Here is a 14,697-nt window from a genome sequence, read left to right on the forward strand (position 1 = left end):
TACTGATGCGATGAGCAAATTTTGCTCAAATCTTATGCAATGCAAAGGATAATATCCCTGGGAAATTTGATGTGTATTAAAACTATCCCCAGCCCCCTTTTATTTATATGTCAAATGGAATTGGGTTTATTTTAACCTCTTGGTTAGCAGCTAAGTACTTTCATCATGATTCTACCAGGGCTTGCTTCAATGGAGAGAAAAATGGCCTAAAGGGGCCATAGCTGACTTTCTCTGTTATACTAGGGAGGACAATCCAATCCTATACAAGTCCAAGGTCAATTTTCACAAGGCAGAGGTCAGACATGCCTCCACCCTCCATCCTTTTTTACCCTACTCTGACACTAACCATTCTTCCTATAGCACTCTGTTTCTATGCTGGGTTCCATGACTTGTTGCAATGGCCACCTAGAAGTCTCATGCAATACTTATCATTATGGGAGTGCTATTAGAAAAGTTAGGTTACCTAACTTTTGCAGGATCAGAAAACATTAAGGATATAGTCGTTGGTCCACATCATCACCTCTCCTCAGCCAGCAGCCAAGTCTCTCTCTGGTCCTCAGCCTCTCAGTCAGTGGTCCCTTGGCCTCTGGGGACTAGGAAGCCACCCACTGCTCTGCCTCACCGTCTTATAGTCAGAGCACTGCTCCTCTGTTCTGTTTCATGGTCTTCTTGCCTTGCCCTCTACCTTAGCCCGGCTCCTTTGCTCTGCCCCATGGCCTTCAGGGCACAGCCTCTGGTGCTCTGTTATGGTTGTTAGGTGGCCTACAGTGACCCTATGCACAACAGAATGAACACTTCCCAGTTCTGTGCCATGCTCACAATTGTTCCCCTGCCCGAGTCCATTGTTACAGCCACTGTGTCAACTCATCCCCTTAAGACCTTCCTCTTTGTCGCCGCCCCTCCACTGTACCAAGCATGACGTCCTTCCCCAAGGGCTGGTCTCTTCTGACATGACCAACGTATGTAAGACGAAATCTTTCCCTTCTTTCCCCTAAGAAGTACTCTGGCTATACTTCTTCCAAGACAGACTTGTTCGTCCTTTTGGCACTCCATGGTATTTTCACTATTCTTTGCCAGCCTCCATCACAATTCAAATTCATTGACTATTTTTTGGTCTCCTTAATTCAATGTCCAACTTTCACATACATATGAGGCAAGGGAAAATACCATGGCTTGGGTCAGGTACACCTTAGCCCTCAAAGTAACATCTTTGCCTTTCAATAGTCTTAAGAGGTCTTGTGTAGCATATTTATATACCTAATGCAACTCATCTTTTGTCTCTTGATTGCTGCCTCCATGAGTGTTGATTGTGGATCCAAGTAAAATAAAATACTTGACACCTTCAAACTTTTCTCCATTTATCATGATGTTATCTATTCGTACAGTGTGTTAGGCAGAGTATATGTGTGTGAGTGTGTTTGTATTTATACAGCACGAAGTAATATAACAGCTAATTAGCCCACACAGCAGCACAGAGGGCTGGCTCAGTTCAACTCACTTCTGTGCAACAGCTAATATACTGGAAGTCCTTCAGCTCACAAGGGCTGCTGGAGTCCAAGGTTAAGGAAGCAGAAGCTGAATCTTCCCTTAGGCAATGCAGGCATTATCTGCCTACAGGCAGCAAACAGCAGTGCAGGTCACCAACAGTCAGCAGCTCAGGAGCTTAGCGAAGCAGGCCTGGCTGAAATATCAAACTTAAGCAATGCAAGATGACAGGATCCACCAGCCTCAAGCTCAAGCAATGTACACACCAGCAGCATGGCGACGCATGTATTAAAGGAACCTCAAGCTGTAGCAATAGAATCCATTGGTTGGCTGTCCCACATGAACTATAGCTCACAAGTTGAGGAAGAAAAATAGTTAAAACAGCCACACTGGCCTAATCACCAGAGAGCAAGAGAGCAAGGGGCAAGCATTTCTGAGCCATTTATCTCTTTGCCCTCCAGTCAAACTGCAACCTTATTAATTTCATGTGTTCCTATTGGCCAGGTTGGCACAATTAACCTACCTATCACATCCAGTTGTGAGCATTTTGGTCTTCTTTACATTGAGTTGTAATCCATAATGAGGATGGTAATCCTTGATCTTCATCAGCAAGTGCTTTAAGTCCATCTAACTTTGAGCAAGCAAGGTTGTGTCATTTATACAGTACAGGTTGTTAAAAAGTCTTTCTCCAATCCTGATGCCCAATTCTTCTTCATATAATCCAGCTTCTCTAAGGATTTGCTCAACATACAGATTGAATAACTATAGGGAGAGGATACAACTATAGGGAGAGGATACAACCCTGACACACACCTTTCCTGATATTAAACCATGTAGTATTCTATTCCCTTGTTCTATCCACACAACTGCCTCTTGATCGATGTACAAGCTCCTCAAGAGCACAAAAAAGTGTTCTGGGATTTCCATTTTTCAAAGTTATTCAGAGTTTGTTATGAGCCACACAATCGAATGTGTCGGCTTGAAATGGCGTTTGGTTCCACCATTTCAGACAGAGATCGCAAATGTGCTCCACTGGTGGATTTTTCTCTGTTCCAGGTTTTGAGATGGCTCATCTGCACAGTTAGGGGTGTGGCAACTAACACTGAGCAGTCCCCTCTTATTAATGTTACCCACGCCCCATTTGCATAGTTCCCCTTAATCATCTCTTGAGAGTTACCGATTGTCGATTCTGACTCAGGGCAACCCTGTGGGACAGCGTGATGTCCCTACGTGTGTCTGAGGCTGTAACTCTTCATAGCCTCATTTTCCCCTCGTGGTGCTTTCGAAGTGCTGACCTTACAGTAAGCAGTCCAATACTCTAGCCCACTCTACCCACAATGCTTCTTGAGAAATGGCTAGAAGAACCGTATTACGAAATTTCTCTGTACTGCAAATGACAATTAGGAGAAAGTTAAAACATTTTGATATGAAAACAAAGTTATGTCATTTGTTAAAACTTGTGAATGGAGTGTTATGCACCAGAGATTATTTTAGGAACTGGTATTGAGTGGGGAACAAGAAAAGATTGGGAGCTATGACTTCTCCAGGGAATTACAAATAGGTTTCTCATTTACCTAATGACTCTGGGCTGTTAGTTGATGGGGCTCTTGTTCATCCAGAGGTGCCTTGTCAAACAGATCTGATCACCTGTCCTTGGAAGGTGCCAACCATGCCCACCGATGGGGCACAGTTCTACCTTGAAACACAGTGCTGCCAGGAGTCAGGAGGCCCATGAGCGCAGCCAGTTTGGCTTTCCTTCGTTTGTTTGGTGAATAATCACGTTGAGGATCTTTCTACCTGCTTGGATTCTCTCAGTTCTTTGGAAAACTAGAAAACATCCCTACAACTGTGAACTGCTATAAGAAGGTGGGGTATCTTTGCCAGAGACCTACTAGTCTGGAGGTAACTCATTGTTTTCAAGTTGAATATCACTCATAGCAACCCTAAAGGGCAGAGTAGAACTGCCCCATGGGGTTTCCAAGAATCTAAATCTTTTAGGAAGCAAACTGCTACATTCTGCTCCTGTGGAGCACCTGGTGGTTTCGAACCTTTGACCTTTCAGTTGGCACCCGAGTGCTTAACCACTGTACCATCAAACTCAAACCAATCAAACTCATGGCTATCAAGTGGATTCTGACTCAAAGGGACCCTGTTTATTATTCCTGAGTCTCTGAGTCTCTATGGGAACAGACACCCTCATCATTTGTCCTGCAGAGTGGCTGGTGGGTTTGGACCACCAAACTTGTGATGCTTATCCCAGAATGCTAACAGGACTCCTTATTCTAGAGGTTAAAAAACCAAAACCCAAACCAGATTCACTGGCATTGAATCAATGTTGACTCAGGATAAAAATAATTGTAGCTACAGGTAGGTGCTATGAGTGTGTGTGTGTGTGTGTGTGTGTGTGTGTGTGTGTGTGATGCTTTGCTATGGGCAAGGGTCAGCAAAGACTCCTGTTTGTTGAATTTGAACTGAGACCTGGAAGATAGCTGTTTAAATAACTGGGACAAGAGCATTTCTGTCTGGGAAACAGTGGGAACAAACTTAGTTTAAGGAGTAGAAGGAATGCCCGCTTGACTGAAATGTAGGCTAACTCAAACTAAACTCCCTGCCATCCAGTCACTTCCGACTCATGGCAGCTGTATAGGGCAGGGGAGAATTGTCTCTGTGGCTTTCTGAGACAGTAGCTCTTTAGGTGGGTAAAAAGATTCAGCTTTCTCTCTTGGAGCGTCTGGTCTCAAACCATTCATCTTGTGGAACGCAGCCCAATACATAACCACTATGACACCAGGGCTCCTTAAGTGTAGGTTAGAAATGTATAGAGGAGACCAAGAGGCATTTTGGTTGTTTTCTGAGCTTCAAGACTGAGAGAAGATCACAACCCAATTTCAGCGGTGTTCACAGACTGTGGCCTCTGCCTTCACCTCAAGTCCACATCCTGTGGTGACGTGACTTTCCAATAGTAGGGATTGTCTTACCTATGGCTCTTAATGGGCTTGGGAAACGCTCAGGAAGCTGGGCCTGACATTTCCTAAATACTCCCTGTGTCACTACCATGGGAGGTAGTGGCTGGTCCCAGATGGACAAGCTCTGAAATGTTTCTCCACTTACTTCTCAGTATTGTGATGAGGAACTGCATTTCTGCCAGAGGTGGAAGTCAAAACCTGCATGCAGCTTACCAAAAATGCTCAGGTAAGGATTGACTTACCAGAAGTAAAACCATATTGCTTTTTTTGATCGCAATACATAAGTATCGTTCCCGGAACTTTTCCAGTTTTCTAAATGCAGCTAAGTTCACCCTGAAAGCAGTGACCAAGGGAGAGCAGGTACAGATATGGGATAAGGTGGGCTTCAGGCCCCTTCCTCAGCTGGATGTGGCGTGTCTGGGTACTCAGGGACCAGGAGTGAACTTGGAACTCCAGTGGGCAGTTATAGAGGCATCATCTCCTTTGCCTCTTGGAGCAATTGCACACTTGAACCAGCAATTCCCCGGAGGAAAATTCTCAGGGTGCAAAAGCAGCAAAAAAGAACTCTGCTTTATGATGTACACGACTGAAGTCTCCCTTGTGATACAAAACAGGTATCAGATTCCAGGGCAAACACAATCTAGCAAGAGAGAAGCACAGGAAACAATCAAGGCTCTTGTATCAGCTCTAAGTTGAGCTTGCATGCTATCTATACTCCTTGTGACCACGCGTTCTTTATCTAGTTTTTGTCAGGCCACTTGAACAGTTGTCAACGCCCGCCCTTCCTTTCACTGCGTGCTTCTCCCAGTCATTGTACCACCTCTAGGGTAACGGTACACTTGGAAGCAAGGTAGGGATTTTCCTGTGCAGTCCAGTCAGGTTTAGGACACTGAACTTGACACTTTGACGGCTCCTTTTAGGATTCTCAGAAGCCCTGGTGACATAGCGTTTACATGTGGGGCTGCTCACTAAGCACATTCTAAGTCAGCGACTGCGGGTTTTTTAGGATTTTTTGAGGCATAGTGCGTTAGGCGGAGTGTTGCTAACCGCAAGGTCAGTAGTTTGAACCCACGAACACACCAGCCATTCTGCACGAGAAAAAGGAAGCTTTCTGCCTTTGTGAAGACTTACAGTCCGGGGACCCCAGGGAGCAGTTCTGCTCTGGCTTATAGGGTCTCTGTGAGTTTGGTCGCTCGCTCCCACGGCAGAGAAAGCGGGTTTGTGCCCGAAGGGCGGGTGGGAGAGTTAGCTGCACTCCCGGGAGGGAGGCGCTCCCCAATGGCCGGCTCCGCGTCGCCGGTCCACTCTCGACCACCAGGAGGGACGAGCGTGGCCAGCGGCCACAGCTGCGTTTGCGGAGACCCAGGGCCCCAACCAGGCGCGCTCCCGAGTGCGCGTGCGCAGGACGCGCAATTCCCGTCACGTGGCCCGGTGGCGACCAATCAGCGCCGGGAGCCTGCAGGCTCGCGATTCAAACTGCAGCTCGGCCGGCGGGGCGTTCGGCGCTGGCGGGGCCGCAGCCGCAGCAGCGGGCGTGCGGCATGGAGCACCGGCTCGTGGGGCCCGGGCCGTACCGCGCCACCAAGCTGGTGAGTGAGTTTGCGAGGGGCCTGGCGAAGCCGGGGCGTGTCGCACGTCGCTCCGGCGGCGAACCTGGGCCGGGGAGTGGGGGCTGCACGCGCTCAGGTTTGAGACGTTTCCCCGCAGAGGCTCAAAGGAAGGCCGAGGGAGGCACCCGGCGGGCAGCCGGGCCTGGGCGGGTGCAGCTTGGTTCTGGAGCTCGGGGCCGGGTGTTTGCCCCAAAGCAGCGCCTTCGGGATGAACGCGTTGGGAGGCTGGAGGAACCCTCCCCGCCCCGCGCCCCCTGCACTCTGCCCTCGCGAATGTAGCGCCCGCCGCGGGCAGCGGAAACACCCAGGGCCGGCTCAGCGGCGGGGGTGGTCTGTGTTTGCGCAGCCGGACGGGGCGTGCCCCCTCCCCAGTGACACTTGCTGACAAGTATACTGACAAGTGGTTCTAACTGTGCCCAGGACAGAGGTGGCTTCCCGAATACATTCCCGCGCCCCCCGCCTTTCTAAGTGTCTGTGGGCGCTCACATAAGGGTCCCAGCGCAAGGGGTGCTAGAGCCTCTGCAGACCCTGCTGGCTCCAGGAGTGGCCCTTTCTCGGGCGAGAAAGCTTTTTGTGCCCAGAGTTGGACTTCATCTGCTTTATGACCCAGAGCAAATGGCTTTAGTATTCTTTTTCAGACGGCCTGTCGTCACGGAGTAAGTGCTGGCCACCTGCTAATGTCCATAGCGGATGGCGCTGCGGGTTAGGCGTTGAACTGCTAACCTCAAGGTCAAGCCCATCCATCTCTGTGGGAGAAAGATAAGGCCCTCTGATCCCTAAAGATTTGCAGTTTCGGAAGCCGTAAGGAACAGTTGTACACTGGCATACAGAGTCGCTATGAGTCAGAATCCACTTTATGGCAATGGATTTTTGTTTAAAATTTCCATCTTATAAAGCTTCTTAATCTCTCTTGGCCATCGAGTCAATGCCGACTCATAGCGAGCGACACTGTAAGACAGGATAGAACAGCCCCTGTGGGTTTCCGAGGCCGCAACTCTTTCCCGGGTAGAAAGCCTCATTTTACTACTGCAGACCTTGCTGTTAGCTGCCCAGTGCATAACCACTATGCCACCAGGGCTCCTTAGTAATATTACAATATTATTCAATTCTTTCTGCATTCTGTTGAGTCACCCTTCTTTGGATTGGGCATACAGATAGATTTCATCCTGTTGGTTGGTCAAGATATTAGCCATTTAAATTTCTTAGGACAGACGAATGAGTGCTTCCGGTGCTGCATTAACTTGTGGAAACATTCCTGTTGGTATTCCGTCAATGCCTGGAGCCTTGTTTTTCACTAATGCCTGGATTTTTTCTTTAGTTCTCTCAGTTAGAGATAAGCTGAGCATGTTCTTTCCTTTTGACTTCGACTCTGGGTCTTTGCACAGTGATACCTCGGTTGTTGAATGGCTCCACGCTCGAACTTTCCACCACAGGAACAGAAAAGTTCGAAAAAAAAAAAAATTCTGCTTGGTGTTGGTAACTTTGTTCAAGAGCCAACCACAAATCTGACTTGTTAAAACCTGTACAGGGGAGAATGAGTCTTGCCTTGGACTCAAAGGGGGTGACGCTTCAATCTAAGCATCCCTTTTCTCTCAGACAACATACAGTGCTTGTGTTGGTGTGTTAAAACATTTGTCGCTGTGATTTTTTTTGTATTTTATTTGTATAAAATGTCTTAACTATGGCTCCAAAGAAATTGATATCAGCAGGAAAGCTAAGGGGCAAACAGAACCAGGATAGTTAAAGGAAGAGACCATTGGGAAATGTGAATCAGGTCACCACCACCTGTGTGGTTTGGTGGCTGAATGCAACATGGCTAAGTCCACATGATAACATTTTTTGGGGGAAAAAAAATGTGATTAAAGTGGCTAATGTTTTGAAGGGTGTGAAATCTTTAACCGTGAAACAGAACCCAGGCCATCAAAGGGGTTAAAAAGTGAGTATTGCTTTGGATAAATCGGAAACAACGTGGTGGTGGAAGCATATCAGAGACAGTGATATTCAGAGAAGGCTAAGAGCTCCTGTGGTGATTTAAAGTCCAGGAAAATGAATTGATAAGTATAATTTTTGGGCTTCAGAACCAAATACTTCGTTTTCCACTGTTTCTTATGGGAAAAATTTGCTGCGTTCTCAAACTTTCCAGTGGTCGAACATGAATTTGGAATGACTTGAGTTTCACAGCCGAGAGCAGTGCACTTTGTCCTCACAAAGTTGCCCTTTGAAATGCTCTGCTTAGCGCTTTTCCTTCCTTATTTCTTCCATTTGCTTTAGCTAGTCTATGTTCATTCCCTGGGGAAGGGCATCATGCTTGGTAAAACGGAGGGGCAGCAGCTCAACGCTAAGACCAACCATGAGAATAGTCTAGGGCTGGGCAGTGTTTTGTTCTGCTGTACCCAGGGTCGCTCTGACTCAGAACGGACCCCATGGCACTGAACAGTGAGGAAGCTGCCTTTCTGTCGCTCGCCCATTCTGACCACGTTAACTTGGGAGTTAATCTGACAGACGCTAAGCCTTTGTGGGTATCTAGTAAAGGGTGGGAACCAAGTGATCTAAATTAGGTAGACATGAGGGGGCTTCAAAAATTTCATAGAAAAATGAAATGAAGAAACAATGGAATTTTCTCATGAACTCTAGAAGCTTCCGTCTAAAACAGGAAGAGGTAGGGGAGCAGGTAATATACAGTTTCCATTTCTTTTGAGAGCCATTAAAGCTGGGGCCCTAGGAAGACCAGACCAGCTCTGGAAAGGGAAGTCACGGCTAGTGTGTGTCTGCATTGCCTGGTGCTGCTGTAACGGACATATCACACGTGGTGGCTTTAAAGAACAGAACTGTACTTTCTCCCAGTTCTAGAAGCTAACAGTCCCAAACCAGGGTCTCAACGATAATGGATTCTTTTCTTGTAGGCAGTCCCAGGTGTTCTTTGGTTCCTTGGCTTTTAAATGACCATCTTCCCCACTGTGTGTTTAATCTGCCTTAAAAAAAATATCATTTTATTAGGGCCTCTTACAGCTCTTACCACAATCCATACATACATCCAATGTGTGAAGCACATTTGTGCATATGTTGCCGTCATCATTTTCAAAACATTTTCTTTCTACTTGAGCCCTTGATATCAGCTCCTCATCCCCCTCTCCCCCACCCTTCCTCCCTCTTGAACTCTTGATATTTTTTTCCATGTCTTACACCGACCGTTCTCCTCCCACCTTCCCTTATCCTCTTGGTATCTCCATTCTCATTATTGGGCCTGAGGGATTTAACTGTTCTGCGTTCTCTTTGTTTCGAGCTCTTATATACAGATAAGCCGGATTTGTGAGAATTGAGGTCATGATAGTGGGGGTGAGGTAGCATTAAAGAACTAGAAGAAAGTTCTATGTTTTATCAGTGCTATACTGCACCCTGACTGGCTCGTCTCTACCTTGTGACCCTTCTGTAAGGGGATGTCCAATTATCTACAGATGGGCTTTGGGTCTCCACTCCGCACTCCCCCTCATTCACATTGATATGATTTTTTGTTCTGAGTCTTTGATGCCTGATACCTGATTCCATCGACACCTCATGATCACAGAGGCTGGTGTGCTTCTTCCATGTGGACTTTGTTGCTTCTTAGCTAGATGGCCACTTGTTTATCTTCAAGCCTTTAAGACCCCAGATGCCATATCTTTTGCATAGCTGGGCACCATCAACTTTCTTCACCACATTTGCTTATGCACCCACTCTGTCTTCAGTGATCCTGTCGAGACTAAGCATCACGGAATGCCAGGTTATTAGAACAAAGTGTTCTTGCATTGAGGGAGTACTTGAGTAGAGACCCAATGTCCATCTGCTACCTTAATATGTAACATATAAATATATGTATATAGATCTACTTCCCTATCATTATATATAAACATATTTACATATGTACATGCCTGTATTTAGACCTCTATAAATGTCATTTGCCTCCTAATTCTTTCCTCTATTTCCTTTTACATTCCTCTTGTGCCACTATCATTTGGGTTTCAGTAATTCCTCTCGGTTACATTGCCCTTGATTAAGTCCCCCGCCCCCATTTGTAGCAGACAGGGCACTGGTTTTGCAACCATGAGAAAGCACCTGCTCATGCAGCCATCTTAATGTGCCTCCTTTCGGCAAAAAGCAGCATGCCTCTCCTGCCCCATGCACCATACTCACCTGACCTCACTCCCTGCGACTTCCCTTTGTTTCCTTGACTGAAGAGGAACAGCGATTTGATGATGTTTAAGAGGTGAAGAAAAAAAAGGGAGGTGCTGCAGCCATCCAAACAGATCAGATGGAAAACTGCTTCCAAGAATGGAATCGCAGATTTGACAAATGTATTTAGTGTACTGGAGAGTACTTTGAAAAGGTGATAAGGTTGTTTTGTAAAAAAATTTAAATACTTAGCTTGGAAAAAAATTCTGGGTTTTTTTTTTCTTTTCTTTTCTTTTCTTTTCTTTTGGGTACCTCCTCGTATGTTGGCAGGGTTGTTTGTAGGATCAACTTTAGGGATGAGGAAGAGACTGCATTATCAAGGACTTGGGGAAAACTTTTATTATTCTCCTTTAGGGAAGGAAAGAGGAGTCCTGGTGGCATAGTGGTTACGAGTTGGGCTGCTAACTGCAAGATCAGCAGTTCGAAACCACCAGCTGCTCCTCAGGAGAAAGATGCGGCTTTCTAGTCCTGTAAACATGGACAGTCTCGGGCAGTTCTGCCCTGTCCCACAGGGTCACTAGGAGCCAGTGCTGACAGCGAGTGAGAGGCGAGCAAAAGAAAAGAACCTCACTGTTTCTCTCCTGCCCTCCCCCCCCGCAGTTTGTTGACAGCACTTATGCAAGGGAAACTTGGAAGGCTCTGGATCTTGGGGTGACTAGTCTTTATGTTTCTTGCCTTAAAAACAAACTCAAGCTTATGCTATTTAGTAGATTCTGACTTATAATGACCCCATAGGACAGGACAGAACTGCCCCTGTGGGTTTATCTCTTTACAGGAGTAAAAAGTCTCATCTTTCTCCCTCAGTAGCTGGTAACTGTTGACTTTGTGGTTAGCAGCTCAACACATAACCCAAATGCATTGTCAGGACTCCTTTGAGATTTAAAAAAAAATTACATGATAATTTAAGTTATGATGTATTTTTTTTTAGAGTGCATGTTTGATTTTTTAAAATCTCAGCACAAAACTTGTAAACCAACTGCCTATATCTACGCTCTTCATTTCATTGGCGGCATTGGGATTGGTGACTGCTGGCAGCTGGCCTGCTCTGTGCAGGAGGGCTTCTGGGTTCTTGAGGAAATGTTGCGAGCAATCTCAGCACAGGATGATAGATGATAGAATCAAAGTCCACAGAGGGGGGAGTGCACCCCCAAGCGACACAGTGAGTAGTGGACAAAGCTGGACTAGCCCCTGCCCCAGACTCCTGGCTCCAGAGTCTAGGTCTCAAGCACACCCCTCCTACCACATGTGTAGTCTTAGCGAGCTGGGAGCTGTGCATGGAAATTGGTAGAACTCTTGTTGCATGTCAATAGCACTTCTAGCTCTATGGCACCGAGGACCAGGAACTTGGGGAAGTTACTGGGCACCCTGGGCTTTGCTGCTTTCTAAAGAGTATTGGGCCTCACATCTGACCCTTAAATCTTCAGACCCACTGTCAGTGCCTCTGGGCGTATTGACATAAGGGTATGGTTGTTGATCCTCTGTTTGAAGACCTTGGGCTACACCAGGTGTCTGAGCTTGCTGGTAGGAAAGGCTGCCCCTCCATAGGCAATACTGAAGAAGAGAGCTGGAACCATATTTTTAATTAAAATATTTTATTGGGGGCTTATACAGCTCTTATAACACTCCATACATCAATTATATCAAGCATATTTGTGCATATGTTGCCATCATTATTTTCTAAACATTAACTTTCTATTGAGCCCTTAGTACCAGCTCCTCATTTTACCCTTCTCCCCTACTCCTATGACCTCTTGATAAATTATAAATTATTATTTTCATATCTTACATACACCGCTGTCTCCCTTCCCTCATGGTTTCTGTTGTTTGTCACCATGGGGGGGGGGGCTTGGGGATGGTTATGTGCCCATCATTGCTATTGGTTCTCTATTTCTCCCCTCTTCTCTCCACCTTCTAGCTACCCTCCTGGTATCACCACTCCCATTCCTGTTCCTGGATTCTGTGTGCCATGAGCTCTTATTTCTTATCTGTACCTGTGCACATAGTCCAGTCTAGCCCGCAGTGAAAGGTAGGACTGGAGTCATGATAGTGGGGGGTAAGTAAGCCTCAAGGAACCAGAGGAATATTGTGTGTTTTATTGATGCTGTACTGCACCCTGGTTGACTCATCCCTTCCTTGTGACCCTTCTGTGAGGGGATGTCCCATTATCTACAGATGGGTTTAGGGTCTCTGCTCTGACCCCTCTCATTCTCAGCAATATGTTTGTTGTTGTTGTTTGTTTGTTTTGGGTCATCTGATACCTGTTACTCGATCCCATCGACACCTCATGATCACACAGGCTGGTGTGCTTCTTCTGTTTGGACTTTGTTGCTTCTCAGCTAGACGGCCACTAGTTTAACTTCAAGCCTTTAAGACCCCAGACGCTATATCTTTTGATAGCCAGGCACCATCTGCTTTCTTCACCACATTTGCTTATGCACCTGCTTTGTCTTCAGCGATTGTGTAGGGAGAGTGAGCATCACAGAATGCCAGGTTATTAGAACAAAGTGTTCTTGCGTTGAGGAGGACTTGAGGAGAGGCCTGAAGTCTGTCCACTATCTCAGTATATTGCCTTACAAATATATGTAAATAGGACAATACATCTTATTTTTATGAATTAACGTATTTACAAATGCACACACCTATGTTTATACCTCTATTCATAGCTTTGCTTCCTAGATCTTTCCTCTGTTTCCTTTTACTTTCCTCCTGTCCCACCATCATGCTCGCCCTTCTTCTGCCTCTTAGTGATTCCTCTCAACTAGATTGCTGTTGCTCCAGCACCCCCAGGATCTCTACATCCCCCTCATCCTTGATTTTAATTCTCTAGTTATTCCCCCGTCTATGGCATTCTTTGCTCACCGCTCCTGTCCCCACCTCCTTCTTTTCCCCAAGTCCCTCCAGAACTGTCGGTCCTGTTGCTTTCTCCTCAAGCTTGCTTCCCTTGCCTATCTGACATAAGAAGGCAGGCCAACAATTACAGAGACCAAAGAAAAGAGAAAGAAAGATGGAATAAAAAGAGAAAACAAAGCAAAATAAAAGCTAATAATAACTAGCAAAACAAACAAACAAAAAAGCATACATAATTCCAGGTCTGGTTGCTGACCTTTATGACTATCTCGCCACTGGTCCTGGGGGATGGAGCCATTTTTAATCATGTATTTCACTTGTATGAGATACCATGTGTGAAGGATTCAGAGAGCCCATGTAGAAAACATACTAGTCTGCAGCCTAGTAAGTTGACTGTCCTCCCTCCTGTGGGGGTTGGTGCAATGGCTGTAAGCAGCACCCTCCTTAGTAGCATGTACAGGGTGCCCTAAGGGGTCTGGGAGACAACCTGATCTTTGATGGCTCTAGCTTGGCTAATTTCTGCTGTTCCTGAAAAAAATAAACCACAGTTGATTGAATGAAGCATTGAAATGACCTCAAAGGGATTTAAAAAGCAAAGTGGGTTTGGCTCTCCAGACATCTTAGTCCTCAAGACTTCCTAGGCTAAGCTAAAGCAGAAAATTAAATTGCGTGGGTCATTAATGGAATTACCTCATTTGCACTGGAATATCCCAGGATTATATTAAGGTCCCAGGGTCAGTTCCCAGTTTTATGCTGTTTGAGAAACTGGATCTTAAGCTTATGATTTTGATGACACAGAAAACAATAACCAGAATTTTTTGAAAAGGATTCTTGATTTTTCAGTGATGACTGGAGTTTTGCTCCAGTGTAGAAACCTGTAAGGATGATGTCCCCATGTCCTTCCACACCCCCATAATTCAGTTGTGATTTAAAGCTATAACTCGGTAAACCGTGACATTTGTGACAGCCCTCTCTCTCTCTCTCTGCCTGGACAGCCTTTCCTTCAGTGTCCCTCTTCTCTCAATCCTCAAGCCCCTCTTCCAAGGCACATCCTTTGGAAAAGATTACCCTAGAGCAGTGGCTCTCAACCTGTGGGTCGCAGCCCCTTTGGGGGGAGGTATGTCAAATGACCCTTTCACAGGGGTCGCCTGATTCATAGCAGTAGCAAAATTACAGTTATGAAGTAGCAACAAAAATAATTTTATGGTTGGGGGGTCACCACAACACGAGGAACTGTATTTAAAGGGTCGCGGCATTAGGAAGGTTGAGAACCACTGCCCTAGAGGGTCCTTCCATTTTTTTTCCTTATCTCCGGGCTTTCTACACTTTTCATTCCCTTTAAAAAAATAAAATAAAATAGTTCAGAATATACACAGCAGAACACACACCACACTGAGCAATTTTCTTTTTTTTTTTCAGACTCCTAGTTTAAGATAAAGAATTCTACAACACAATTGGTGTGTTCACTGTCTTGAGCTAACCCGCAGGATATAACACTGTTGAAATGTGCTTCCTGTTCTTTTCTCAAGAATGTCTGTGCCATTTCCTTCCTTCTTAGTGCCCAAAGTAATGTAATAGTG

General features: G+C 45.9%; 1 pseudogene; it reads left to right on the plus strand.

Annotated features, from left to right (window-relative positions):
- Nucleotides 1–13,491: 13,491 nt before the first annotated feature.
- LOC115873866 lies at nucleotides 13,492–13,605 on the plus strand (annotated as a pseudogene).
- The last annotated feature ends 1,092 nt before the right edge of the window (nucleotides 13,606–14,697 follow it).

Source organism: Echinops telfairi, unplaced genomic scaffold, assembly GCF_000313985.2.
Source record: "Echinops telfairi isolate 266 unplaced genomic scaffold, ASM31398v2 ScPeMD7_7469;HRSCAF=8507_1, whole genome shotgun sequence".
Lineage (NCBI taxonomy): Eukaryota > Metazoa > Chordata > Mammalia > Afrosoricida > Tenrecidae > Echinops > Echinops telfairi.